At 35.0% G+C, this 27,290-nt stretch overlaps 1 long non-coding RNA gene and 2 pseudogenes across 3 annotated transcripts in view; 1 reads left to right on the top strand and 2 right to left on the bottom strand.

Annotated features, from left to right (window-relative positions):
• Positions 1-4,680, top strand: part of LOC144374831 (transport and Golgi organization protein 1 homolog) — a 167,514-nt pseudogene extending 162,834 nt beyond the window's left edge. The window contains exons 24-26 of the transcript XR_013434099.1: positions 1,076-1,152; positions 2,732-2,882; positions 3,876-4,680. The product of XR_013434099.1 is annotated as a transport and Golgi organization protein 1 homolog (transcript). The remainder of the gene's footprint in view (positions 1-1,075; positions 1,153-2,731; positions 2,883-3,875) is intronic.
• LOC144374832 (uncharacterized) overlaps positions 1-9,759 on the bottom strand; it is a 74,518-nt gene extending 64,759 nt beyond the window's left edge. The window contains exons 1-3 of one of the 2 annotated variants that reach the window (XR_013434100.1): positions 9,652-9,759; positions 8,722-8,840; positions 7,855-8,587 (exon numbers count right to left, since the gene is read on the bottom strand). This is a non-coding gene — a long non-coding RNA (uncharacterized LOC144374832). Of the gene's footprint in view, positions 1-7,854; positions 8,588-8,721; positions 8,841-9,651 lie in introns of those variants that run through there. The other variant, XR_013434101.1, reaches the window with a different exon arrangement.
• A 4,702-nt stretch (positions 9,760-14,461) lies between these two features.
• Positions 14,462-15,835, bottom strand: LOC144374830 (chromatin modification-related protein MEAF6 pseudogene; annotated as a pseudogene).
• Positions 15,836-27,290: the final 11,455 nt, after the last annotated feature.

Raw genomic sequence — 27,290 nt, 5'->3', positions numbered from 1 at the left:
GGTCCATCCCCCATGAATGGTGGAGAATGTTCCCCTCCACTGACAGCAGAGCCAGCTGGGAGACCTCCTTCTGCTACTCTTAATCAAAAAGATATGCCTAGAAACGGATTTGGTGAGCATTCACCTGTTGCTTTATAGTAAACTGCTTCAAGGTTTTTTTTTCCCTTTTGAATATTCTAATGAAAACATAGAATTTGGGCCTGTACAATATATAGAACATAATTTCTTACTTTATCATAGTGAATGTTTTCTGTAAAATCTGTTCTAGAATAGAAAACATTTTTTTTTCCTGGAGGTCCCTGTATTGTTTTTTTCTTTTAAATTTTATACTGTGAAGTGTAAACCTTTATCTTTAAATTAAATCTCTATGGTGTTCCTTTCCCAAATATTATAAAAGTAGCCTTAAACTTTTTGTAGCATACATATTTCCAACATGAAATACTGAATCTTATTTCAAATTCTAAATAGGACTGTAGTCTTGGTAAGATTGGAAGTCAGGTTATACAGACTAAAGAAAAGCCAGCCTACACATACTTCAAGTCTATAGCTTAAAGTTTAGGACCAGTACTTATTAATCTCCTGTTCTATCAACCCAAGGCAGTTCTTTATTTTACTTAAGTCTCTTCATAAATTGTGATTTACGTATTGGGCAACCCATTTTTTTAAAAAAAATATTTTTAATTGTAGATGGACATGATATTTTTATTTATTTTTTAAATGTGTGCTGAGAATCACATCCAGTGCCTCACACATGCTAGGCAAACACTCTACAACTGAGCTATGACACCAACCCCTGGGCAACCCATTTTTCATGTTGCTTTCTAGTTATTGTTGAACTCTGACCTGTCCACCAGTGGTTTATTTCTTCTGAAAAATACAAACAAGGGCTCTGATCTTTCTTTCCCAAGGTCAATGGATGGACCTTTACCTCGTACTGGTCTTCTGAGGCATCTGGGAAACCCGTTGCCTCTGGTAAAGTGACCAAGTAATTTCAAAGAATCTGTAATTGTGGATGGAGGATTTTTATTCTTTTCATGTTAGAATAAGTCTGAATCCATTCTTTGATCTCTAACAGACTCAGGATGTGGTCCAGCTCACATGAACAGCAGCTCCAGAAGTTCTTCTCCAGCTAAGGTGACGAATGAGGGCAAGGTAAGTTCTGTAGTTACTGTGAATCATGTGGTCATGCAGGAACATGTAGCTTTCCTACAGTACTTGCTCTTTGCTTTATCCTTCTTTGTGTTCTATTTGTACTATCCCATTTGTTTTTTAAAAAGCAAACTGTTCCCCAAGAACCTGAGACCCCCTCAGTCTCCACCCTTACTTCTTTGACTGAGCATCCAGTTGGAGTAAGTACTTAGAGGTTGAGAACTGAATTGGGTTTTATTCTGTGCATTTATGGGAAGGATATTCAGAGCATGACACTGATCTTGTTTGCTTTAAACTGCATGCAATATTGAGCTTACTTTTCTCCTTAACTTGGGAATGTTGCTTAAGTGTGTACAACTATAATGAACTACAGAATGTGAAAAGTTATCACTCTAACTTTATATGGTGTTTTGTGTTGAATGTTCTAAGGCAAAGTAAATTCATTATAAATTATATAATTCATCATTTTTATTTTTGTTTGGAAGAATATTATTTAAGAATTCCTCCATTTGTGCAAACCCTATTTTGAGTGATTTGAATTAGATTGGTATCAGATATTCTGTGAAACAATGATCATCTGAAATGACCTCTTGAGCTAGTCCCAAGAAATGGTCTCATTTGTTCACATAAGTGTATTCTCTTGTAACTGTGTTGCTATTATATCTGGTAGGTCTTCTGCAGCTCTATAATAAAATAAATTTTTAATTGTTTAGTTTCAAACCCACTACTCATAGGAAATGATAAATCAATATCTCAAATGGTGTACAGTAAATGAAAGTAAATATTAAAGGCTTGTCTTCCTAATTTGTGTATATAGCACTGTGATGGAAAATACTTCTCAAGTTCCAGTGTATATATATTCCAGGAATATACATCTCTTGAGAAATCTAAGGGCAGCTTAGATAAGACCCCAAACCCCTTTGTAGTAGAAGATTTAAAAGAGAGCAAAGACCCATTGTTAGAGAGGAATAGAGGTGGGAAAAGCATGGCTTGGAGGCAAAACTGGGATTGAGTTCTTTAATATGCAGTGTGGCCTTCAACAAATTATGATATCCCATTTGCTTTTTTTCCCTCTTATTTAAAACAAGACAGTCTACTTAAAGATCTCAGAGGTTGAATAATATATGAAAGACTTACTGAAGATATAGTAGAATAGTAGCTATTATTACATGAGTAGAGAATGGATTTTTCATTTTATTCTGTTCATTCTTAATATGGAAGTAATGAGCTATTGTGATGAAAGGGAAGTGATGGGGATGGGGGGACTCCCTTTGAAATAGATTGTAGTGAATACAGCATGACATACTGGTCAGAAATCACCTCTGTTAATAACCCCTGCCAGTTCTCTTGCCTTTCCCTTTCCTGTGCAGATATAATCAGTAACAAACTGCTCCCTCTTGTGGCATCCTTCCAACTTCTGTAAGCTGTCAGTGGGAATACACAGGAGGGGTGGGTAGAGTTTTGTTGCACTGATGGTGTTCTCTGGACAGGTTTTGGGTTTTAGCTTTTATAGGTATTGGTACTTTGTCTTAATACACAGGAATTTTAAAACTTTTAACTGCTTTCAAATCTTAAATTGCAGGTTCATATGGCTATGAAAGGGCCCCCTCCTTTCTCAGGGGTACCCTTCATGGGACCCCCGATGGGACGGCCTCCACCACCTCCCATTTGGTATGGACCGCCACTTCAGCACGGTGGGCCTTTTGGGCCTTGGCCAATTCCTCCACCATTTGGTATGATGATTGACTTATAAATCACATTCATCTTCCACTTCTATTGCTTGCTAAAACAGTTGGTTGCTATCTCGGGTCTTAACAATGAAAGGATAAAGCTGAGTACATTTTAACTTTTCCTCCAGTTTTCTGGGACATATGGGACACTACATAATCTTATACTGAGATAGGCAATAGCTATCTCTCATAGACAAGGATAAGGGGCTATATACAGAAAAGCCAGAAATATTACTTCTGCAGATGTTTGTTGAAAATCTGTTGATATGCACTGCAATAGATGGAAAGGTGGATGAGACGCATGCCATAACTTAAAATTTTGTCACATATATGAAAATCCTATAACATAAAGTTTGTAATCACCCATAATGGAAGCATAAGCAGTAGGTTATAGAATATAGAAAAGGAAAAGTCAAACCCTCCTTACCTTGAAAAATGTCAGAGGGAAGTGTTAAAGAGGATTTAACAGTGACCTAATAAATGTTCCTGGTTTAATTAGGTGGCTGTGGAAGGCCTTTTCCGAGGGCATGCATGCACCTTGATTCTGATGGCATGTGTAAAGTCCATGCTGAAATACTTCATGAATTTTTAATGGATACAGTAATAAATAGTGAGATTTCCTTTTATCAAAATTTCTTTGATGTAGTAAAGTTCTTATTTCATAATCTATCATCTTGTCATGGTAATACTTCCAAATATAAATGGAGCTCTTGTGAGATAGAAATAATTCTGCAATTATAGAGTAGGGAAAGAAAAAAGACAAGCCTGGAGCTAGGTAGAGCCATGTTAAATCCTTAATATGTTACTTCATGGCTGGTTGGTCAAAGGCTATAACCTAAACTTGTTCCATCTCAGTTTGCCTCATCTGGCAAGTCAGGATGTTCACCAGCTGATGTTCTAGGCTTGGGAGAAATTAAAGACTATATTAACATACTTGAAATCACCCTAGTTCAGAAATTTCTGGGTATTTACATAACTTCCTTTTTTATTTTCCAGGTCCTGGTATGCATCCACCAATAGGCTTCAGAGAATATGCACCAGGTGTTACACCTGGAAAATGGGATTTGCCTTTTGACCCTCGTGATTTTTTTCCAGGACCTGCACCAGCACCATTCAGACCTTTAGGCTCATTTGGCCCAAGAGAGTACTTCATTCCTGGTGCCCCATTACCACCTCCAACTCATGGTCCCCAAGACTATGGGCCACCACCTGCTGCAAAAGACTTAATGCCTTCAGGCTTTAAAGATGAACCTCCACCTAATTCTCAAGAGTAGTGAGGGCTGTTCACAGGCCTTAAAACAGGGCCCATAAAATTAGCCTCTGACACTTAGTCAGAGTTAAAGGATTATTGGCTTCAAAATATAAAAGTTTATTTTAAATGGTTTATGTTTTTCAGAATGAAGCTGCCTTGGCGCAGTATACATTTTGAGCCAAAATATTTTCCCCCTAAATATCCCCCACTTAAGCTAGAGTATCCTTCCAATTTAAAAATGTGCAATAAGGAATACCTTTGTTTTAGTTAATGTAGCATATACAATTGCTAAATGATTTAGAATGTCATAATTATGGACATTTCCTGTGGAAATGCTTTAAGAACTTATATTTCCATTATCCTATTATTAGTGTATTCCAGTTGATAACAGAGAAATGGTGTTTTTTAAGCTTGATTTTTTTTTCTCTTTCAATATCTGGTCGCAGAGACTGTTGGGCTAAAAATGTTTACTCAAAGATCATAAACTTCATTTTCCTTCTTGCTGAAGTTCTTTGTTGTAATAGTTCATAAAAATTGTTTATTAATATTTCCCAAGTGTCTGTTGATTCACTGGATCGTCATGAGACTTTGTGCCATTGGGGAAGCATGTAAACGCACTCTCAGAACTGAAGATGGTGACTTGGCAGCATATCCCTGTTGCTCACTGTTAAGGAGGCTGGACCTTGGTCAACTGTGGACTTCTACAGAGGATTTCTTTTACTTGTGAGAAGTCTTGTGGCTCTATTTTTGTAGCACATTCATGTACTTTTTTCTAACCACTGTCCATGTGAGAATGCTTTTCTGAGAATGAGTTTACATTAGTAGCAAGAGCTACTGCTTTTGCCATTATTGCATTATAACAGTAAAATATAAGGTGGTATGTTGTGTCTATAAAAAATAAGGAAATTTCTTTTTAAAAATGTACACAACACACTCTTCTCTTTCCCATACCTTCCCACTGATTTTCAAGGAATATGATAAAAAAATTAGAAAAGTATAATCCTCTAAAAATGAATGAAACTCTAAGGCTTATAATGTCTTTACTCAGCAACTACGGGCTGAATTAAATTCTTTTTTTTTTTTGATAGATACTCAAACATATTTTATTTAAAAAACAATTAAAGCAAGTCCTGAATCTGTAACTACTGTCTTTAAAACAATGTTTCTAAGAACTAGCTCTCCAGAACTGTAATTTTAATTACAGCAATTTTAACAGTACATTTTAAGAGGTTTAAGATTTAAATAAAATTATAAAAGCCTGATACTTTTGTTTACTGCTAGACCATATTCTTCCATTCTTTTAAATTCTAGAAAGTAATAGGATTGTTGAAACCTAGAACATAACATATCATTGTTTTTTTATGTCCCCTAAGTATTCTCAAAATAGGGGCAAAAGCTTCAGTGTGAAACAAAATCTGTGTGAAACAAAATCTCTAAACTACTGAAGATAACTCAGAATCAAAATGAATTCTTCCTAAAGGACTCAAATTCTATCTACATAACCTCCATTTAATATTAGAAGCAGCAGCTGTGTGTAAGAGGAAAACCATATAATAGCTTATGCCATTTTTAACCATGTAAAATAAAATTTAAGTCACAAACACATTTTGAATGTATCTTTCAACCTCTACAGGACACAAGGCAATGCTGAAGTTACTATAACTTCTAATTTTAAAATAGCATTTAAATAAAGGTGATGTCAGCTAGGAAGATAGATTTTCAAGAAAAGGCAGATTTATTATTTTATTCAAAGCAACAGTAGTTTTCCCTCTAAAGCCTTTTTTGTATTTATTCTATTAGTAAGTTATAATGTGTTCTACGTAGTTTAACTGAGCAGTTCTGAACCCACCCATAGTTGCCTCTCCTTACATCCATCTGATTGATTGTACCACTTCTGTAGCAAAGCCCAAGGTAGCTGCCCATATACAGGTTGTGTAGAGAATACTGTCCCTTGATTCAAGTATACTTTTGTATCTCAAAAGTTTTAGAAGTCCTCTCCAGCAAATTGTGTTTTAGTTTAGTTACTAAAATCATTTCATTTGTGAAGCAGTAGTGTTTCAACCTGAAAGTATTATTGCTATAATTGTAATTATTGTCCAGTAACTCATCCCCTCCCACACTAGAAAGTAAATTTAAACAACTAATTTGTGAGATACAGATTGCTTTGTGTTAACTGCTTCAAGATAAAATCGCCTTTTTTTTGGGGGGGGGGGAGGTTTGGTCATTCTGGTCTGAATTAAAGCTAAGCTGATGACAATGTTCAATTTAAGTTTGTTTAATGCTGATGAAAGACATTCATACAAAGCATCCTCTTTTTTTTTCATATAACCCCATTCTTTGGTGGAAGCTGGGGTTGTGGCTCAGTGGTAGAGTACTTGCCTAGCACAAGCAGGACCCTGGGTTTAATCCTCAGCACCACATAAATAAATAGAGGTTAAAAAAAGCATTCTTATGTGAAGGATGCTAAATGTTTCTTCATATAAATTATCACTTTGAGGGGCTGGGGTTGCATGTGAGGCACTGGGTTTGATCCTCAGCACCACATATAAATATAAAGGTACTGTGTCCATCTACAACCAAAAAAAAAAGGTTTGTTTTTTTTTTAAATTATCACTTTGATATACATGTTTTATAGTATTAGAGAACAGAAAGAACAATGTATCAGTTTTGCTACATTTTAATAGTAGATTTTAAGGGAGCAACATCAAACATCAGTAACATCAAACAAAAAAGGTACTGAGTACTCCACAGAGTACAGAGTGCTGCCAAGTGCCTTGGAAAGTTTACATGACATGGAGAAGATGAGGCCCTTCTCTTGAGAAGTTTACAGTCTGGAAATTTTGACTACTCAGAGTTTCAGTTGAGTGAACATTTTATTAAGGCAAATTCTTCATTTCCTAGAACTACTGTAGACTGAACTATTTTTGCACTTGTGAAATTAACTCAATCCAGATGAAAGAAAAGACTAAATTTGGTTGATAATTCTTTCAGGCTCATATAGTTTTATGAGTCTAGTAAACAAAACTGACCTAACAGACAACTGAAAAATTAAAGACTAGATCTCTTGAAGTGCAAGGGCTAAAACAACTGTTATTTGTTTTAAAAAGCAAACGGATGGTCTGATTAGGGTTTACACTAGTTTAAAAATAGGCCAAGTATTGCATTCCCTTCATGCATTGTTCATTTAAAATAGTGAATATTAAAATATGTGGGTTCTACATGTAACCCACAAAAAAGCTCCTCACAAATCTTTATGTTCTGTGTATCAAATATACACCTTGTGTACTATGAAAGATTTATGTCTCATCAAGTTAAAAGTAATGTAAATAGTGAAATTATAATAGGCTAATGACCTGCATATTTTCATATGAATGTAAATATATCTAAATAGGAAATAAATGGCAGTCATATCTACCTATATTAAAAAAAATAAAATATCTTTCCAGATGTTGCATACTCATCACTTTATGAAGACAAGGTATGCAGGTTTTAAGGTTTCACAATCAGTTGTCAGAAAAACAGCAGTTGTTCCTAAATTATCTCATTAGCATCTGACTCAATTATTTTTAGATGACATGATTTAGAAGACGTAAACCCACCCCAAAATTTGTAATTATTCTGAGATGGTTTTAATGTTAACCCTAGAATCATTAATGTTAACCCTAAAAACAATAGCAATGTGATGTAGAACAACTAATCAACATGACTAAAAATGTCCTCACTTTCAGAAAAACAATCTGGTCATCTGGAAAAAAAAATCACAGCTACAATCTGGGGAACACTCCCATATAGGATATTGATCTGATCAAGGCACACTATTTCTAAGTAGAACTATCAGATGAGGGTGAATTTAGGCCAGCTCTAAGGAACAGCCTATAAGACAGACCATAACTGATCCAATTTCCTTTCAAAGCAATCTGGTACTATCCTACCCACTTCAATTCAAAAGTTTGAAGTTAATTCAAATCAAAAGACCATATTGGAGCAAAAGTGAGCAAATGTGTAAACTCTAGCACATTCTTATTGCTATATTAAGTTTGAAGATGAGCATACCTACCACAGCAGTATTGTTCCAGGAAGCAGGGTAGGAACAGTGGTAAATTAGGAAACAGGCTATTAATTGCACAATTAATAGGAAAGTAAAAACAAGTTTCAAAATCTACAATAAACCTGTATCCAAAGGAGTCATAACAATGAGGTGCTGGACTTTAGTTCTGTGGTACAGCTTTGCAATGGACTCACTGGCCTATAGGTACGGCTCACTTCTTGCCTCCTGAAGGATGAATATGCTACACAGAGCTATGATGGTTTCTACTGAGTGGTAAAATTCACAGAAATTAGACATTACTCATGTCAGAATAATTCCTTGTGCAAAGTTTGATGTAGATAAAGATAAAGTGGTTTCTTGGTCAATAACTGCAATTTCTTTCTTTTAAAGTCAGTGGGTTTCTTGTATCTGTAACCACAATAGATTTAAAATACTTTGATGATTGATCTACTCCAATGTTACATTCTCAATAAGAGGGACTAAGAAGAAACATGAACTAGTAACCATTAGAACAGTATGAATCCTATATGTATATCACTTACAGTTCTATTACAGTTGGCCCAGGTTTAATCTCATCCATCTCCATGAAAGCAAAACACTTGGTGCTGGTAAACCTTTTTTTTAAGCTTGTAGTGTTTGAATTCAAAGAAGATAGCTGCACCTAAGGAATTAAAACAAACAACATAAGCCAGAGACCACATATTTCTTATGTGTCACCAGAAGCCTATGATTTTACAAAGTAACATGTGTCAAACAGTCTGATGACACAACTGTTGATAACTCACTGTAGCTGTCACTCCAAGCTCTGGTACTAGCATGTCTGAGTGACATTTCTCCATATCATTTAATTCTACAAAGTACAACAAAATTGTATAGCAAGAATGTAAGTTATGTACACAGGTAGAATCATAAACTACCAAAGAATATAAAATATTAAATACCACAAGAAAAACAGAAGTTACTTAAGTATCAGCAGTACCTATAAAAATAGTTTCAATAAGCACCTATATTAGATAGAATAGAAATTTAAGAGTTCCTTTAAAAAAAAATTCTACCTTATATCATTTCTCTCCCTCCTGAAACAACCACGCCCAGATTGTCCTTTCCATATTCTTACAAACTAACTGCCAGTTATAGTATCTTTTTACCCAATGCATCTTATTGAAAGAAAAAAAATAATTTAACTGTTAGAAAGTAATCATTAGATTCCTAAAAGGACTTAAGGTAATTATTAGGGAACCTGCTTCCTTAACTCTGTATTATAAGAAAAACTTCCCTATCAAATAATATTTAACCACATTATTACACAACTAGATAATGCAACTGCTAATTCTCATATTTTAAAAAAAATGATTTGACTTTAAGTCAATATTCATAACTATGTGACATAAGATCTTGTGTTAAGTACACTATGAACACAAACCCAGATAAGTACTGTGTCCTTAAGAAGTCAGTAACTGATAATTACAAACCTTTGGTTAATTTTTCAATATGCTTCTGGAGCTCAATGTCCACATTAAAATGAACATATGTATCTTCTTTTCTTGAAGCCACAGGAGTATCTTGCACAGGAGTTAAATTCTATGCCATTCAGATCTGGAGAAACAATTAAGTTTCTGCTTATGAGCATTCACATATACAGACGGAAAATATAGAAACTGCAAAGGTTACAGTTCCTAAAGAGGCATGGAAAGAGCTGAGAGGAGATTCTCAGGCTAAGAGATTCCTATTTGGTGTGAGCAAGTATGTGAGAGTTGTTGAAGTTCATGGGGTATGTGGAGAGAAATGAATATAGACTGGATAGGAGACCTCATGAAGGGGACAAGGAAGACTTTACATGGCCAAGTGGACAGAACTTGATCTTCATAGTGAAGTGGTAAAAAGAACAAACATGTTTTTCTTAGGGAATAGCCCACTGTATTTTTCTATGCGAAAAAAAAAAATCTGGAGTATATAATTTGCCACAATGGAGCTCTGCCACCAATTTCTAACTTTGATCAAGTATGACTTATTTAGAAAAGCCTTTAAACCTAACCTTATCATAATTTCCCTGTTAAGAACCAAAAATGGATGAGAACAGCCAACAAAAACCTTTTTGTTAATGAATAATTTTTCATATATATTATCTAAATTCTGGTTATACTGTTTACAACATACCCTGAATTTACAACAACCAGATGGTACGTTATATATAGTTTTAATTTTCTGGGTTTTAAAATCTCAGTTTAGTCAAATGCAACATGGACTTATTTAATAACTCCTCAGTGTTTATGTGTTATTCATTTATGTGTCTCAAAAAGCTCAAAAACAATTTAGTACATTTAATAATTAAAAAATATTTACATAAAAATATTTCAGTTTAACATATGCAAAGGTAATTTAACATTTACAACATCGTTAAATATTTTTGTGTTTTAAGTATACTTTCTGAATGAGTATGCAGTTTTACAAATGGCCTATCAAACAATGTAAATATTTTCCAGTATACTATATATTTGATAACTGGTAACATCGGAATTTAAAAGTGTACCAGTATTAGTGCTGTGGATTATGTTCTTTAAATAAATGTTTTTCTTTGTGGTCAATTGATAAAAGTTCCTCCATTTAATTTCAGCACCAATCTGTTCCTTTGGTGCAAAACTATAGATTAAAATAAGCCGTTTGTACTAACTATAGTTATTTCTGTAAAATGGTATAATTTATTCCTTAATCACATCATCATCCCACGGGATTGCTTTCAGGGCATGGATGTTATGGTCGCACCCTATTTCCCTGTCCCCTGATTTTCATCTGCCTCTGTAGGACTCACCTAAGTAGATACGTCAGTAGCACAGGAAGAAGAAGGGGCTGAAGCAGGAGAGATGGGAAAACAGGACATGGGGCTTTGTGGAGAGAAATGAATATAGACTGGGTAGGAGAAGGTGAGGGGTGCTTTTGTTAATCTACATCCTGAAGGCTGTAGCTGCTTTTAAGGACAATGTGTATGTTTAGTCTGCACGTTAGATGGAATCTGAAGAGCAAAAATCTATACAAACTCAAAAGCAAAAGTGAGTGTATAAGTAGGAAATATTTTTTTGTAAGTCTTTCGAACTATGTTCTGTTATGATCTCTTCTAGGATTTTGCCTCATTATAGAATGCATTAAAGTAAGTTGTCACATATACAAGATCATCCCCTGTCAAAAACTTTGTCCCATATGAGAAAAAAATAATGCAATTTGCCAGTTATTTACCCTTTACACTAACTGTAATATAGGGATCGATGCACTGTCCAGCATCTTTCAGACCAATTTTCTCAATCCTGATAGTGAGTAATGTCATTCCCGGTTCTAATGGCAACCTTGGTAATAAAGTACCTGGCCACAGAGAAACCTCAATAAAAGTTAGCTCCACCAATAATGCAGAGTAAATACTTTGATAAACAGAAGATATAGCCTACCTCTTAGGAACTAGCTAGGCATTATGTATTTTTATTTCCAAAATTCATGAACATCTGATGTTATACTTTTTTAGAAAAATATTTAATTTTACACATAATATATCTGCATTTCCCAACCATACAATCACCTTTAAGCAGAAATAATAATTTCTATAATAATAGTATATAGTATGTATAATAAAAGTATGTTAAAAACATCACTTGAGGAAGCCCAATGATACATAATAGTATAATATGCTCACATAATATTTATATTCAATATGTACTTCTATATTATATTCAGCATCTTAATATGAAGTGGTAGAACAAAGACAAGAAAAGCTTTTAAAATACTTGTTATACTGTTCTAAAGTCTGAGACATTTAATATCACAGTTGATCAATACATTCTTCTCTTTAGTTACTCCTAATAAAGAAAATAATTTACAATTTGATATTTATGTTTTAATTTAACTATATAGTCTAACTTCTATTCTTCATTCTATTTTGTATGATTTATTCTCTCAGAAATTAGTACTATACAGACTGCCAAAAAAATGGCCATTTGTATAACTGAACATTTTCCCCAAAACCAACTAAAATTTTTAAAACTAAAACCCCCCCCAGAACAACATGACAACATTCACCCACCAAGAACATATGAAGGAAGAAATCAACTGTTCAGTATGTTCCCTTTTTTGAAACTGACAATAGAGAACAGATGCAAATAAGGTGATTTTAATCAAGTATGTATACAGAACCTCAAAATACACTTAACAAAAGATTTTGGTTGATGTTTTTCAAGTTTCTATTCAACAATGTGTTATGCTACTTTTAATGAGTTATTTGAAATACATGAAGTAATCAACACACTACATTTGAAAATACACATTTGATTGATGGCAAATGTGGCTTCAGGAAATTTTGGGAGGTGATGGGAATGTTCTGAACTTGTATAGTGATGGCAGATGCAAAACTCTATAGAGGTGTCAAAAATCGATGAATTTTATACTTACATAAGGGAAATGTTATGAAATGCAAATTATACCTCAACAGTGCTGTTAAAAATGTATTACTTTCTAATTTAAACAAATATGAAGACAATATAGACAAATGCAACAATGGGAAGGCCTGGAGGCTGCATTCCACTGTTGCATTAACAAACCTAAATGGGCTCAGGCTGATATCATTAAATATACACATAATACCTTTTATGCATCTTCTTTGATTGACAAATGAGGGTACTTTTAGAAGAGGGGCTTGTACCTGGACATCTGGGATGAACTTCAGAAAGTTAAGAAACACTTCTGAAATTTTATGAAAAATGTGAATATGTATACATTTATATTTATATATATACATACATATTCATATATGAATTTTTCTGCAGAAAAGTTCATTCTATTATGTAGTACATGGCTGTATAAATATGCTACAGTTTATGTACACATTCTTGTGTTGATAGACATTTGAATTACTTCAAGTGTTTGGATATAGTTAACAGGCTCTTCTGAACATCTTCTAGTGCCCATAAGCACCCATTTCTGAAACAGAGGAATCACTAAGTCACCTGGAATGTTACCTCCATACCTACTATGTAATGACAATCCATTTCCCAAGGTGGTTGTGCCAACTTTTATTCCTAGCCCAAGTGCAGTAGTGTTCCCATTGCTCCACATCCTCATTAGGTACTGTTTTCTCAGATTCTTCATGTTAGCCAATTTTGGTATAAAGAGATCAATCATTTTAATTTGCATTCCTCTGAAGATTAATAAGGTTGAGCACCTTTTAGAATAAATCAAATATATGATTTCCTCTTTTCTGAAGTGTGTTCAATTATTTTGCTCGATTTTCTATTGAGATGTCTATCTTGTTGAGCTGTAGGAGGTCTCTATTATTTTGCTGGACAAATGTTTTACAAATAGCTTCTTAGTAGTTTTCCTTTATAAAGACTTTTTGTTGAAGTAGAGAATATACATTTTAAAATGCACAAATTGTTAGTACAGTTTGCTGAACTTCCACAAAGTGAATACACCTGTATAACTAGTATCAGATCTAGGTAAGATATGATCAGCCTCCTGGGAGTGTCCTTCCCCCCACCCTATGCAATTCACTCTTCCAAAAGATAGCAACCATTGCTAACTTCTTTTTTTTTTTCACAGAGGAAAAAAAAAGTTTATTTGAGAACAAAAGTGAAAGCTTTTGCACACCTGACAAGGCAGCTTTGTTCTGATAACAGATGCCATCCATATTCAGCTCCACTGAGATCACAATGAACATATTTCTTCTTACAAAGAGATGGGCATACATAAAGGACTATGACTAAATAGAGTCACGGAAAGGCAAGGCCCAAATCTTAGAATGATTCACAGCATAGCACTTAATCAAAGTATTCAGTTTCCTAATGCAGTGGCTCTCCACATGGCTTCTTATCAGCATCACCAGGACCCTTTGAAAAGAAATCCTAGTAAGCAGGCTGTATGGACCGTGGGGTCTCTGGGAGCAGGGCCCAGACATCAGCATTTTTAGGGTTCCTAGGTGATTACAATCTGCTGCCAAAGTAGGTGACCACTGCACTGAATCAAGCACAATCATCAGCAAGTTCCTCTGCCTACTGACCCCTGCAAGGACAATGTCCCTGAGGCAGTGTTGGCTCTGCTGATGCTACCTTTCACTCCGCTCAAGAACCTTACATTATCAGCTTCTGGTGGAATTTTGAGACTTTCCATTGCCTTGGTGATTTTTACAGCAATATTTAATCAGGTGATTACTAACAAAAAGATGAGAAAAAAGAAATTTCCAATAAGGCATGATATGAATAAATAAGTAAAAAAACAATCTCAGGTTTAAAAGTAAAGCATGAGAAGTCAAAGCCTGTGAAATTTTATTTATACAAAAGAATAAAAATATCTATTTTAAAAGAACTGATTTTAACTTGTGTTTTTCCGCTTTTCCTGTTCCTTGAACATGAAACTGCTTTCAACTCAAAGATTTAAGATAGGTAATTTTTAAATAAACACTCTTTACCTTCCTCCTGCAAGAAAACCAAGTTTCCCATTTTACTATGGTAAGCCACATTATTTTCAGTTGGAATATTGGCAACTGCATGAAATAGATTACCAGATATGTTGGCAGGAAGGTATGAGCTGTACAAAGGCATTACAAAAAGTCCCCAAAGAAAATGAGATGGTAAAATAACAACAGAAAATAAAACACAACAAAGTAAGAGAATGCCAGATATTTACAGCCTACATCATTGTGACTTGTGTTCTACTTAGCATAAAAGAAAACCAGAGAATATTTCTCAACAGGGATCACGGATGTGGCTGGCAGCAGCCAGTTTGGGGAAAAATGTTCATTCTAAGAAGGGAGAAATGCACAGTTAACAACTTGCTGCGATTATAACCATGTCTTGGTCTTCCTGCAGCTCTGTTACTAAAAATGACACAAAGCAAATGATCCGATGTCTTACAGAAATGACTTGTTTGTCACAACATTTAGAACAAACTACTCAGAGTCACAGGCACTGGGTCTGGGAGAGCAGAGGTGGATGGCCACGCACTCAGGTGAGGGATGTTTATCTTTATCTGTATGAGGTCGGAGAAGGGAATCAGAGCTCTACAGCCTGGAGGCTTCTGCACTAATGAGTCTTCTAATAGTCAGCTCGTGGTTTTTTGTTTAACTTCAGATCAATTCTGTGCCGGTTTTTATTCTTCCGTTTTTTATGGCTGCTGTGATGACTCCCTGAGGAAGTAGAAGAAGCAGCCTTCTGAGGTTTCACTCCCTGCACAGATCCATCCAGATCCTCAGGGTCCTCCTGGCTGGGCTCATTTTCCTGATTGTGGAAGTCTGGAGAAGTATCACTTTCTGTCCCACTTCCTGGCTCCCTCTTTTCAATGAGCTGGTCCTGAACTCCTGCCAATGCACTTACTGCAGCTGCCAACGTAACTGAGGATTTACTGAAGAGCCGCTCAGCTTCCTTAAACTTCCGGTTTCTTCTATCATTTTTGCTATTGGAGTTTTTTTGGTTGGTCAAATACCGATCCCAGCCACGAATAATATTGCCATACATCTGAGTGTCTTCCAGGTAGCTTCCTTCAAAAGCATAGATCTGTCTCTCCAAGTTTGCCAGTGTTTCTGCCAGCTCCTGCTTCCGCTTCACGAGCTCTGCCAGCTCCCGCCAGGTGTCCGGGATCTGCGGTGGCGCCGCCTTGTTGTGCATCGCCATGTTTGGCTGAGGCGGCGGCCCATTGCTAACTTCTAACACCAAGTGTTAGTTTTGAATGTTAAGAATGACTTTTCTCTGCCATGGTGTCTTCTGATTATGATAAATACTTACTGCTAGTAATATTCAAATTTCTTAATATCTTCCTTTACAATCAGTGCTTTTTATATCATATTTAAGAAAACTTACCCCACTCCAAAATCATAAAGGTATTATCTTGAAAGCATTTTATAGTTTTGCCATTCACACTTAATTCTATATGTCACACAGAATTATTGACTACGGTGTATAGTAGGAGCTTTAATTTCATTCAATTTCACATAAATACTCAATTGTCTCAGCACTACTCATTAAAAAGACTGACATTTTCCACCACTGATCTGCAGTCCCACCTCAATCATAAATCATGTGGCAATCACTTTCTGAGTTTTCTATTCTGTCTTACCGGACTGTTTATCCTCTTACCACTAATATAGTATCTTAATTCTATAGCTGTATAAAAGGTCCAGGAACTGCAATAAAAATTCAGATGAGTTTCAGAAAGAGTCTATCTTTATAAACTGCTTCTTCTAATTTATGAACTAATATATATCTTTACATTTTAAAATTCATAACAATTATTTAATAGAATTTTATTTGACCTAAAAGCCTTCAGAAATAAAGACCTACAGATCCAGGGAAAACTCCTCTGTTTTTTTGTTTATGTTCCATGAAGAATGGATGGCCATGTAGAAATGACTGGAAAAGGGGGTGTGAGCTAATGGTAAAAGGCTGCCAGGGTCCCAGAAAGCCCTGTCTGGTCAGATTCTTCTTGGCCTCTCTGTATAGCTTTCTTTCCTTCTGGACCTAAGGCAGGTCCTGTCTGGAGTGAGGGTTTCTAAGGGAGGGGTAAGGGAGGGTAGGGGGACAGTAAGGGAATAGCAGGGAGGGAAAGAAAGAGAAAGAGAAAGAGAGAGAGAGAGCGCTTTCTAGGTTTTATGACTGGCTTTGGGAGAGAAGGGTGAACGGACAGGAGGGCAGGAGGGCAGAAGGAGAGCAGAGGCTTTGTTGCTGAGGTTGCTTTTGGGATTCCAATCTCCTTCAGTTAGAAGTTCTCAGCAGGCCAAAACCTCACCCTTTGGGCTATCATATTCTGATCTGACCCTGCCCACCTTCCCCCTCTCCCTCCCTCCTCCTCCCTTTCTCCTTTTAAGAAGGGAATGTGTAGATCTTTCCATCTTCTAAGATCTTCTTTGATTTCTCTCTTTAGGGTTCTGTAGTTTTCATTGTATAGATCTTTGACTTCTTTCATTGATTCTCAAGTATCATTTTTTTTTTGAGGTTATTGTGAATGGAGTAGTTTTCCTCATTTCCTTCTCAGAGGCTTTGTCACTGATATACAGAAATACCTTTGATTTATGGGTATTGATTTATATCCTGCTCCTTTGCTGAATTCATTTACTATTTCTGGAAAGATCGACCTTGTTCTTGGATAGGCAGAATTAATATTATCAAAATGACCATACTACCAAAAGTGCTATATAGATTTAATGCAATTCCAATCAAAATCTCAATGGCATTCCTCATAGAAATAGAAAAAGCAATCATGAAATTCATCTGGAAAAATAAGAGACCAAGAATAGCTAAAGAAATCCTTAGCAGGAAGAGTGAAGCAGGGAGTATCGCTCTATGAGACCTTAAACTATACTACACAGAAATAGTAACAAAAACAGCATGGTTTCAGCACTAAAACAGACTGGTAGACCAATGGTACAGAATAGAGGACACAGAGACTAACACACAAAATTACAATCATCTTATTTTAGACAAAGGTGCCAAAAACATGCACTGGAGAAAAGATAGCATTTTCAACAAATGGTGCTGGGAAAACTGAAAATCCATATGCTACAAAATGAAATTAAACTCATAACTCTCACCATGCACAAAACTTAACTCAAAATGGATCAAGGACCTAGGAATTAAGCCAGAGACTCTTCGTCTAATAGAAGAAAAAAGTAGGCCCTAAACTTCATCATGTGGGTTAGGCCACAACTTCCTTAATAAGACCTCAATGGCACAAGAATTAAAACCAGGAATCAATAAATGGGATGGATTCAAACTAAAAAGTTTTTTTTCTCAGCAAAAGACAACAATCCGTGAGGTGAACAGAGAGCCTACATCCTGGGAGAAAATTTTTACCCCTCACACATCAGATAGAGCACTAATCTCTAGGGTATATAAAAACTCAAAAAGCTAAGCACTGAAAAAACAAGTAACCCAATCAAAAAATGGGCCAAGGACTTGAACAAACACTTCTCAGAAGAGGATATACAATCAATCAACAAATATATGAAAAAATTTTCAACATCTCTAGCAATCAGAGAAATGCAAATCAAAACTAAGATACAATTCCAGTCAGAATGGCAGCTATTATGAAGACAAACAACAATAAGTATTGGAGAGGATGTGGGGAAAAAGGCACACTCATACATTGCTGGTGGGACTGCAAATTGGTGCAGCCAATCTGGAAAGCGGTATGGAGATTCTTTGAAAATCTGGGAATGGAACCACCATTTGACCAAGCTATTCCTCTCCTTGGACTATACCCAAAGGACTTAAAAACAACATACTACAGGGACACAGCCACATCAATGTTTATAGCAGCACAATTCACAACAGCTAAACTGTGGAGCCAACCTACATGCCCTTCAGTGGATGAATGGATTTTTAAAAATGTGGCATATATACACTATGAACATTTTTAAAACAGAATAAAATCATGGCATTTGCAGGTAAATGGATGGCATTGGAGAAGATAATGCTAAGTGAAGTTAGTCAATCCCCCAAAAACAAATGCCAAATGTTTTCTCTGATATAAGGAGGCTGACTCATAATAGGGTAGGGAGGAGGAACATGAGATGAATAGATGGATTCTAGATAGGGAAGAGGGGAGTGAGGGAAAGGAAGGAGGCAGGGGATTAGTCTCCTAATGAATGTGATGGACATCATTATCCAAAGAACATGTCTGAAGACACAAATTGGGTGTCAACCTACTTTATATAGAGAGATACGAAAAATTGTGGTGTATAAGTGTAATAAGAATTGTAATGCAAAAAAAAAAACCAAGTACATGAATAACGTGAATTGGCGTGAACATACTTTATACAAAGATAAAAAAAATTGTGCTCTATATGTGTAATAAGAATTGTCCATTGTCGTGTATTAAAAAAAATAAAATCAATAAAAGAAAAAGAAGAGAATGGGGAGTGGGTAGGGAAAAACTGTGGAATGAACCCAAACTAACTTTCCAATGCACATATGTGAATATACTATAATGAAACTCATCATTTTGAATATCTATAAGATACTAATTTTAAAAAATGTAAATAAATAGATCAGTAAAGTGGATGAAAGGGAACAGTGGGAGGGAGGATGGGGAGGGTGAAGGGACTAAATTGGAGCAAATTATATTCCATGCATTTATAATTAGTCCAAATGAATCTAATGTCAAGAATAACTACTATGAACAAATGAAAAAAAGAATAATGACTTCACTGTTTTTGTAAAATGCATTCTCATAAACAATTCAATTGAGAGAAATGAAAAAAGTAAGAGAATGTACAATTCAACATCTCACCAACCATAACAATTATTAAGTCACTCTTCCATCTTTTTCTCTAATTTCAAGATGGCTCCAGTTTCATTTTCCTTTTGATATTCTTTTATTTTTTCAACAAAGGTTTATTTTCTACATAAAATTCTTATATTTCTTTTGTTGAATTTATAATAAGGTCCTTGATATTATTTAATACTACTATAAATATTATAATAGTTCATTTTCTAAGCAACTATTACTTGTTTGAGATAGAATTGATTTGTCTGTACAGATTTTATATCCAGGAACCGCATTATCTTATTAATGAGTTATGAATAGGTTTTTGCATATATTCTCTATATATTCATAAATATGCAAATAAAGAACATCCCCCCTTTTATATTTCATTTTCTTGTCCTAGTGCAGTAGCTAGGGCTTCCAAAACAATGCTGATGAAAAGAAGTAATAGACACTCTTGTTTTGTTCAAATTCATCATTAAACGATTTGGGGCTGTAAATGTCATGTAGCCATGTTTTATCAAGTTAAGGATGTTTTTCTGTTCTTTGCCAAGAATTGTTTAAAATCAAGGCTGCATTTCAAATTTAACTGAAAACTTTTTCTGCATTGTTGACAACTTTATGAAATCTTTCCCCTTAATCTGCTAATGTGAACTACCTTGATAAATTCTGCTAACAATAATTTGAAAAATCACTCATTAGTTCAGGGAGATTTTCTGAATTATTTTCTACAGCATACTATGTTTATTCAGTCAATCTTCATATGGCAGTTACATTATTTCTAAATTTTTATCATTATAAAAAACACCTAAACAGAGAATCTTGTGTATATGCAAATGTTTTTCCCTCTTTTTCCTGTATTTTGGGGGTGCATCTTCAGAGTAAATTCTCAGGAATGGGATTGCTAAGGAAAAAATATATACTTATATGTTGTTAGAGAATGCTCAATTCCCCTCCAAAGGAACTGTACCATTTTTCTATTCCCACCAGTGATTAATAAGTATCTATTTCCCCTAAGACTCTCCAACAGTAGCTTTAATTTATGTTTTTATTAAAAATAAAGTTGAGTATCTTTTTATATGTTTAACGGGTATTTTTTAAATGTGTGTGTGTGTGTGTGTGTGTGTGTGTGTGTATGTGCACGCTCACGCGCTTGCTCATATTTTCTGTTCCTCTCATGTATTCTGCTTTGGTTATTACAATTAAAATTTTTCTTTATATATTAAGAATGTTGGGTTGGGATGTAGCTCAGTGGCAAAGTGTCTGCCTTGCATTTGCAAAATCCTGGAATCAAACCCCAGTTCTAAAAAAGACAAAAAAAGAACACACCCCACCCCACCCCCCAAAACCCCCAAGAATGTTACCTCTTTTATGTATTACCTCTTTACTACCTGTTTTGACATTCAAAAGATGATTGCTTTACAACTTTCAAAAAGTCTTTTTGATGTTAAGATTATTTTTTGCCAAGTTGATATTAAACTTGTTGTTACTTTGGGGTGAGTCAATTTTATAAGCTGTCATTATCTAGATCTTTCAGTTGAAATGGTAGGGCTGATGCTACATTCCTTACCAACAATCTTTTTGCCTGAGACTACACAGTAAGGTTTAATGTAATCATTATGCTTCAGATAATTTAATATGGAGGCAGTGATTTCAAGTCTGAATTTCTTGTTTAATTTAAGGTAGAATGTCAAACATTGTGTTCCATGATGAAGGAAGCTGACTGTAATTAAGATCATAGATTACATAGAAAGGTGCCTATTTAAGGTGTTTCAGAATGCTCTATGATGTGCTCTCTCTCTCTGCATGGTCAACTCCTACATACTTAGTGAGTCCTAAATCTGGCCAGATTTATTGAACTCCCTCAGCCCTTCTTTTTTGCCAATCTACGACATTGGTGCACATCTCTAATCATAATCATGTGCTTTTGGCTCTGTCTTGCTGACTACACAATAAGCATCCTGAAAGGTGTGGGAACTGTTCCTTTTGTAGTATGCACAAGGAATAAACAGATCTTTGTTGAAGAAATATTTTATTGAATGAATGACTGAATTTCCAGTTCTAGAGGTTATCATGCTCTAGTAAACAAATGGCTAGAGAATCTATATCAATGAGTGAAGAAATAATAAACATAAAAGATCAAATACTAGAATAATACCATACCATCTATAGCTCCCAGGTAGATGAAAAAGGGTGCATGTTTTTGCATCAAAGATAAAACCATGATAGTTGTAAATTGAGCCAATGCATTAAAAGGAAGATTTCTAAGTGAAGAATTATCATATCCAATTACATAGTGTAATATGAGAACAAGTCAACTACATTCATAAAATTCGAAGACTAACAAGGATAAGAAAGAAATCACTACACAAAATCCAGTGTAAACTGTGCTATTCCAGCTAGATCATCTGCTCTCAGATCTAGAGCAAAGATCAGAAGAAATGTTCTTCCACATGGAACTGCTATGTAAATAAGAAATAGCTAACACTTGTGAGTATTTGTGTTGTGCCACATACTATCCTACTCCTCTCATCTAATCCTCACAACAATAGTTTAGTTCTATTTTTCAGAGGTGAAAAGTGAGGCATAGAAAAACAAATTATCCATAATCACACAGCAGTTTGGCTACAGAGTCCATGCTTTTAACCATCATGTCTCATTTTAACATTTTTATTTTAATTGTCCCTAAAGCCTTAAAAGGAACTGCAGGAGAATCTCCCCATCTCAAGCTTCTGCAAATCTCCTTTTGCCATGTAAACATAACAGTCACAGGTTCCCAGGATTAGAATATAGACATTTTTGTGAGACCACTATTTGTGCCTCATACTTTTAAATATGGAAAACTCTAAATGGCTACAGCTGTCCAAACCAAGTTTTCAATAACATCCCAGGGATGTTATTGAGCTGTCACTAAGAACTCCCAAGTAAGGGATTGATTAAAAAATAGTAACATTTGAACTTTGTACACTGAGCAGTGCACATTCACAGGAATGGACAGAGACTGAGTAGCCCAGATAGCAATATGATAGGTCTTTAACACTCATATAGCAGTGAGCAGCAGGACTGTGTTCATTTGGTTAATTCCACTTTCAATTTTTACTGCAAGACAAAGGAAGCCATTGGTAGCTGGTGAGCTCCAAGTTGTACTTAACACAGAAAGCACGTCTTTTTCTGACTTATCTGCCCCCAACCACCTCTTATGCACCAACCAGAGCAAGCATGCTCTCACTGGTGTCAAAAAGAGTTGGAAGGAATTACTGAATTCAGTGTGATTTTCTGTGAGAGGAAGATTCTAAGCCTAAACCTAAAGACAACTCTGATAAAATAATGACAATGAATTGGAAGGTTTGGAACCATTTTACCACACTACTGTAATAGGGGATACCAAAAAGTCCATCTTGTTGATGGAAACTGTTTATTAACAGGTGGTACTTGGGTAAAAACTTAAGTTGCTCTATTTCATTGTGCTTCATCTGTGGAAAACAATTTATGAAGGTAGCTATGGATCCCCCAAATGGCTGTTTGTTAAACATAGACAAGTTTGCTTAAGAATGTTTTAAAAACTGTGTAAAAGCATCTGACCTAGCCAAGAATGTTACAGCAACTGCCACTGTGGAGAGGAAAGGGAATTGTGCAAGTAAGGCCTCTGCCTCTGCTGGGCACCCAACAGCACTGACACAGACCGAGCAATGAAACACCACTGTACCTGCAACAGGTACAGAAAAACAATGGGAGAACATCTGAAGCCCCTCACCCCCCCCGCCCATAACTTCTTTGTTCCAAGAGGGTGCTGAGAAAAATGAAGGTCTAAGTATCAAGTAGAATGGCCTCACATTCAATAGTCTCTGTGTAGCCATAGAGATCATGGAGAATCAGACAATAAAAGGACCACCAACCCGAGGATGAGTCTGGAGTGACATGGATATGAAGGTCAGTGGGATCCTTAAGACCCTGTCCTCACATGCAGAAGAGGAAGTCATTCTTTTCTTTCAACTTTTTATTTTTGCTTTTTAAAAATTTCAATTGTTTATATCTCATATCATACCATAAGGACAATTTCTAGTCCAAAATTGGAAATGGCATGACAGTCTTTGTTCCAAAATAGTACATTATTGTCTAGGTCAGAACATTAAAAGAGGAAAATTACCAAAGATTATATATTTTTTTAAAACACTGATTTGAATTTGCTTTTTACATGATATTGTACAAATGTTTGTCACAGGCATTTACTTCAATAAGAGGTGAGTCAGTCTTCATTTTGCCTTGGTGCTTGGTGAATTAAATGTCATGAATAAGGAGTACAAAATTTGTTGTCCATACTTTTAGGACAGAGATGGACCTGATATCTAAAATGTAAACTAAGCATTATCATATGTGTGTGATTATATATTTATGTCTTCTTTGTTTTAGATTTATCATACTTGCAATTAAATTCAGATGTTTGATACTACCAATTCAAAGTCTGTCACACACATTTTTTAAGTGCACATTTCTTTGTAATTTTAAAATCCAATAAAAAGGATATATATAAAATAATATTTTCTATTATTTTGGGATAATTTTAACATAATTTAAAATAATGGTATTGTCAAATCATTATTTGGTCATAACATTTTGTAGATGGCACAAAACATGAAATGGGTCTTAAAAATCTAGCAAGAGAAAAATTTTGCAATTTGTACTGCACATCTGCAATCTGTACACACATACAAATTGTGTGAAAATATGAAAACACATGCACAATTTCTTTTGGTTGGTAACTGATTAGTAGTTGAGGAACTGCTCCAACCTTTCAAGATAAAGAGTAAAATCATAAGAAGTTTATTCACTTTGAAATTATATTAAAAGTTTGATAAAAATCTTAGGGGTCATTAGCATTCAAACAATAATACTTCTAGGTCTGTCAAAAATTATACTTTATTAAAGTTGTTTGTATATAGGTTATATGAGTATATTCTTGTTTTTATTTTCTTTATTGACTGGTACTAGAAATATGTATTTTTCTGTGTTCAGAAATATGTGATTTGGATAATGGCTGAATTCTTAAGTGTCACCATCATATCTGGAAAAAAATAATAAATACTCTCACAAAACCTAAGATGAATCAGTGGGTATGTGCTTCATACACAGATGCCATTTAGCATGCAAGGAAGAGTTACTACAGGTGTTGGGTTAAAAATTTGAGTGGCCAGAGGACTTTCAAGAAAAAGCAGGCCTGGGGCTGGGGATGTGGCTCAAGCGGTAGCGCGCTCGCCTGGCATGCCTGCGGCCCGGGTTCGATCCTCAGCACCACATACAAACAAAGATGTTGTGTCCGCCAATAACTGAAAAATAAATATTAAAATTCTCTCTCTCTCTCCTCTCTCACTCTCTCTTTAAAAAAAAAGAAAGAAAAAGCAGACCAGATGTTGCTTAGAGCCTTGATGAAGAGCCTACTCAATAGACATTTCCTATGAACCAATTTCTGCAAAGCTCTGGAGAAAACCTTTTGACTTCAAGTGACAAGATTCATGGATTAAAAAACAAAACAAACAAAACAAAACAAACTGAGCCAGACATAGTGCTGCATGCCTGTAATCCCAACAACTTGGCAAGTTAAGGCAAGAGAGGCCAGCGTGGGCAACTTAGCAAAACCCTGTTTCAAAATAAAAAAATAAATCAAAGAGCTGGGAATGTAGCTAGGTGGTAGAGCATCCCTGACTTCAATCCCCAGTACTACAAACAAACATGTAGAAACAAATTATAAAAAATAAATCTTTCAAAACTGCTTGAGAGTAATAGAATATTAACAAGCCTTAAAACTATTGAAAAACAGCTAGGAGAACTACCAGATAACATTGAATGGTATTTTCCTTTCCTTTCAATATAAGTACATGACTGGATGAGGGACTCTGGCTCTGACTGTTTGGCTCAGTCTGAGAATTTGAGACTTTGAGAGAAAGGATGTGCTCGGAGAGCCAGAGTCTATCTGCACACTTTGGTGGTATTTACTGTTTAACCCTAAATATATTCTGAAATTCTGTGAAATAAGGATGCCCTAATATTCATGGAACAGCAATGAATATTTTGTTGCAGTTTTCAACTTCCTATATGCATGGGTAAGAAAAAAACTGCACTTTAGCTGAAAATGAAATACATATTTGCTTAACTCTCAAGTTCAACTCAGAATTGAATATTTATGCAGGAAAGAAACAAGTACAGGTTTGATATTAAAGAAGTAAGATTCACTCTTCATTTTGAGTTTCAAAAAAACATTTTTTGTACATATCTAAGACTATATAAAAGATGAATAACCAATACAAATCTAGAATAATGTTGAGATTGCTAGGCTTATGTTTAGGTCACTCAGAAACGTTTTTTAAAATTTTGTCTAAAATTGTGACATGGCTATTTGTGCATGTGGTACTAGGAATGAATGTAGGGCTTCACACAGGTGAGGCAAGCACCCTACCACTGAGCTACATCCCTAGTTCTTTCTATTTTGAGACAAAGTCTCTCTAAGTTGCCCCCACTGGCCTCAAACTTGCAATCCTCCTGCCTCAATTTCTCAAGTAGCTAGGATTATAAGCATATAATCCTGGCCAGCTATTTTTTTTAAATTTGTATTACTTTGGTTTATCATTTAGAAGCTTTAATATTCAACATGATAAATAAATTTTCAGGTAATAAATAATAGGTTATAAATTTTTATCCTCTATTTAAATGAAATCTACTGAGATTACCTTAAGAAAATTAAACTACTATTTGGACTTAAGCCAGTTAGTGTTTAAAGCAGTACAAAAAAGTTACTGTCTTATGAGAATTGAAGGCTTTGAAAATGATAATAATGTCAAAGAAAGGTTCAACAATTTTTTATTCTTTTCAAGAAAGGTTGGATAAAAATCCATTTTTGATTTTAAATGGGAATGAACTACTCTTGATCATACCATATTCATATATTATACTTTATCTCATTAGCTTAACAGTAGTAGTGTTTACCATGTGTGTTTGTCAAAACTTATAAAGCTGTACATTAAAAAAGATGCCTTTTATATATGTAAGGGACACCTTAATAAATCTTTTTTTAAAAAGCTCACAATAAGCTAGATGCTATAGCACAAGCCTGGAATCCAGGTGACTTGGGAGGCTGAGGCAGGAGGATCCCAAGTTTAAGACTAATCTCAGCAACTAAGTGAGGCCCTAAGCAACTAAGTGAAATCTTGTCTCAAAATAAAAAATAAAAAGGGCTGAGGATGTGGCTCACTGGTAAAGTACCCCTGTGTTAAATCCTTAGTACCAAAAAAAAAAGTACAACAAACTTACAATTATATAAATTACATAAAATAAAGGTAATAAAAATGTTATAATTCTTAGAAGCACCCTGCCATGATAATGTAGACACAACAGCCTTATCATGAATGAAATCTTGGATGTCCACAGTATAACAATTTTTTTCCCATTCTACAATTAAGTTAAAGGTCAAATTGTCCTTCAATGACATTTTCAATTTTATAATGACACAGGCCCTGGAAAATATGATCAAAAATCAAATATAGCCAATTGAACTATATGTACTCTTTCTTACTTTGAGGAAAATAATTCATGGAATAGAAAGGTTTAGTGAGCTTTCTGTATCTCTGAAATAAAATACCAAAATGCTATATCAGAATAAAAAAATCTAATTACTTTGGGCTTAATCTTTCATAGCAAATAGACTTAATTTACAGAGTTTCTTTTCAACTCAGCAACCTGAACCCCATAAAGACTTGTCCATTTCATGACTTACATCATCTGCTTTAAGGATCTTGTTTGCTACAGAAGTATAACTAGTGAACAAATAACCAAACCCAGAAATTTATAGAACTGGAATCTATTTCAATTACAGCATGTGGTTTAAAAA

This window comes from Ictidomys tridecemlineatus, unplaced genomic scaffold, assembly GCF_052094955.1.
Source record: "Ictidomys tridecemlineatus isolate mIctTri1 unplaced genomic scaffold, mIctTri1.hap1 Scaffold_90, whole genome shotgun sequence".
In the NCBI taxonomy this organism is placed as follows: Eukaryota; Metazoa; Chordata; class Mammalia; order Rodentia; family Sciuridae; genus Ictidomys; species Ictidomys tridecemlineatus.
The sequence above is the reverse complement of the archived record's forward strand: the minus strand, read 5'-3'. Positions and strand labels throughout refer to the sequence as shown.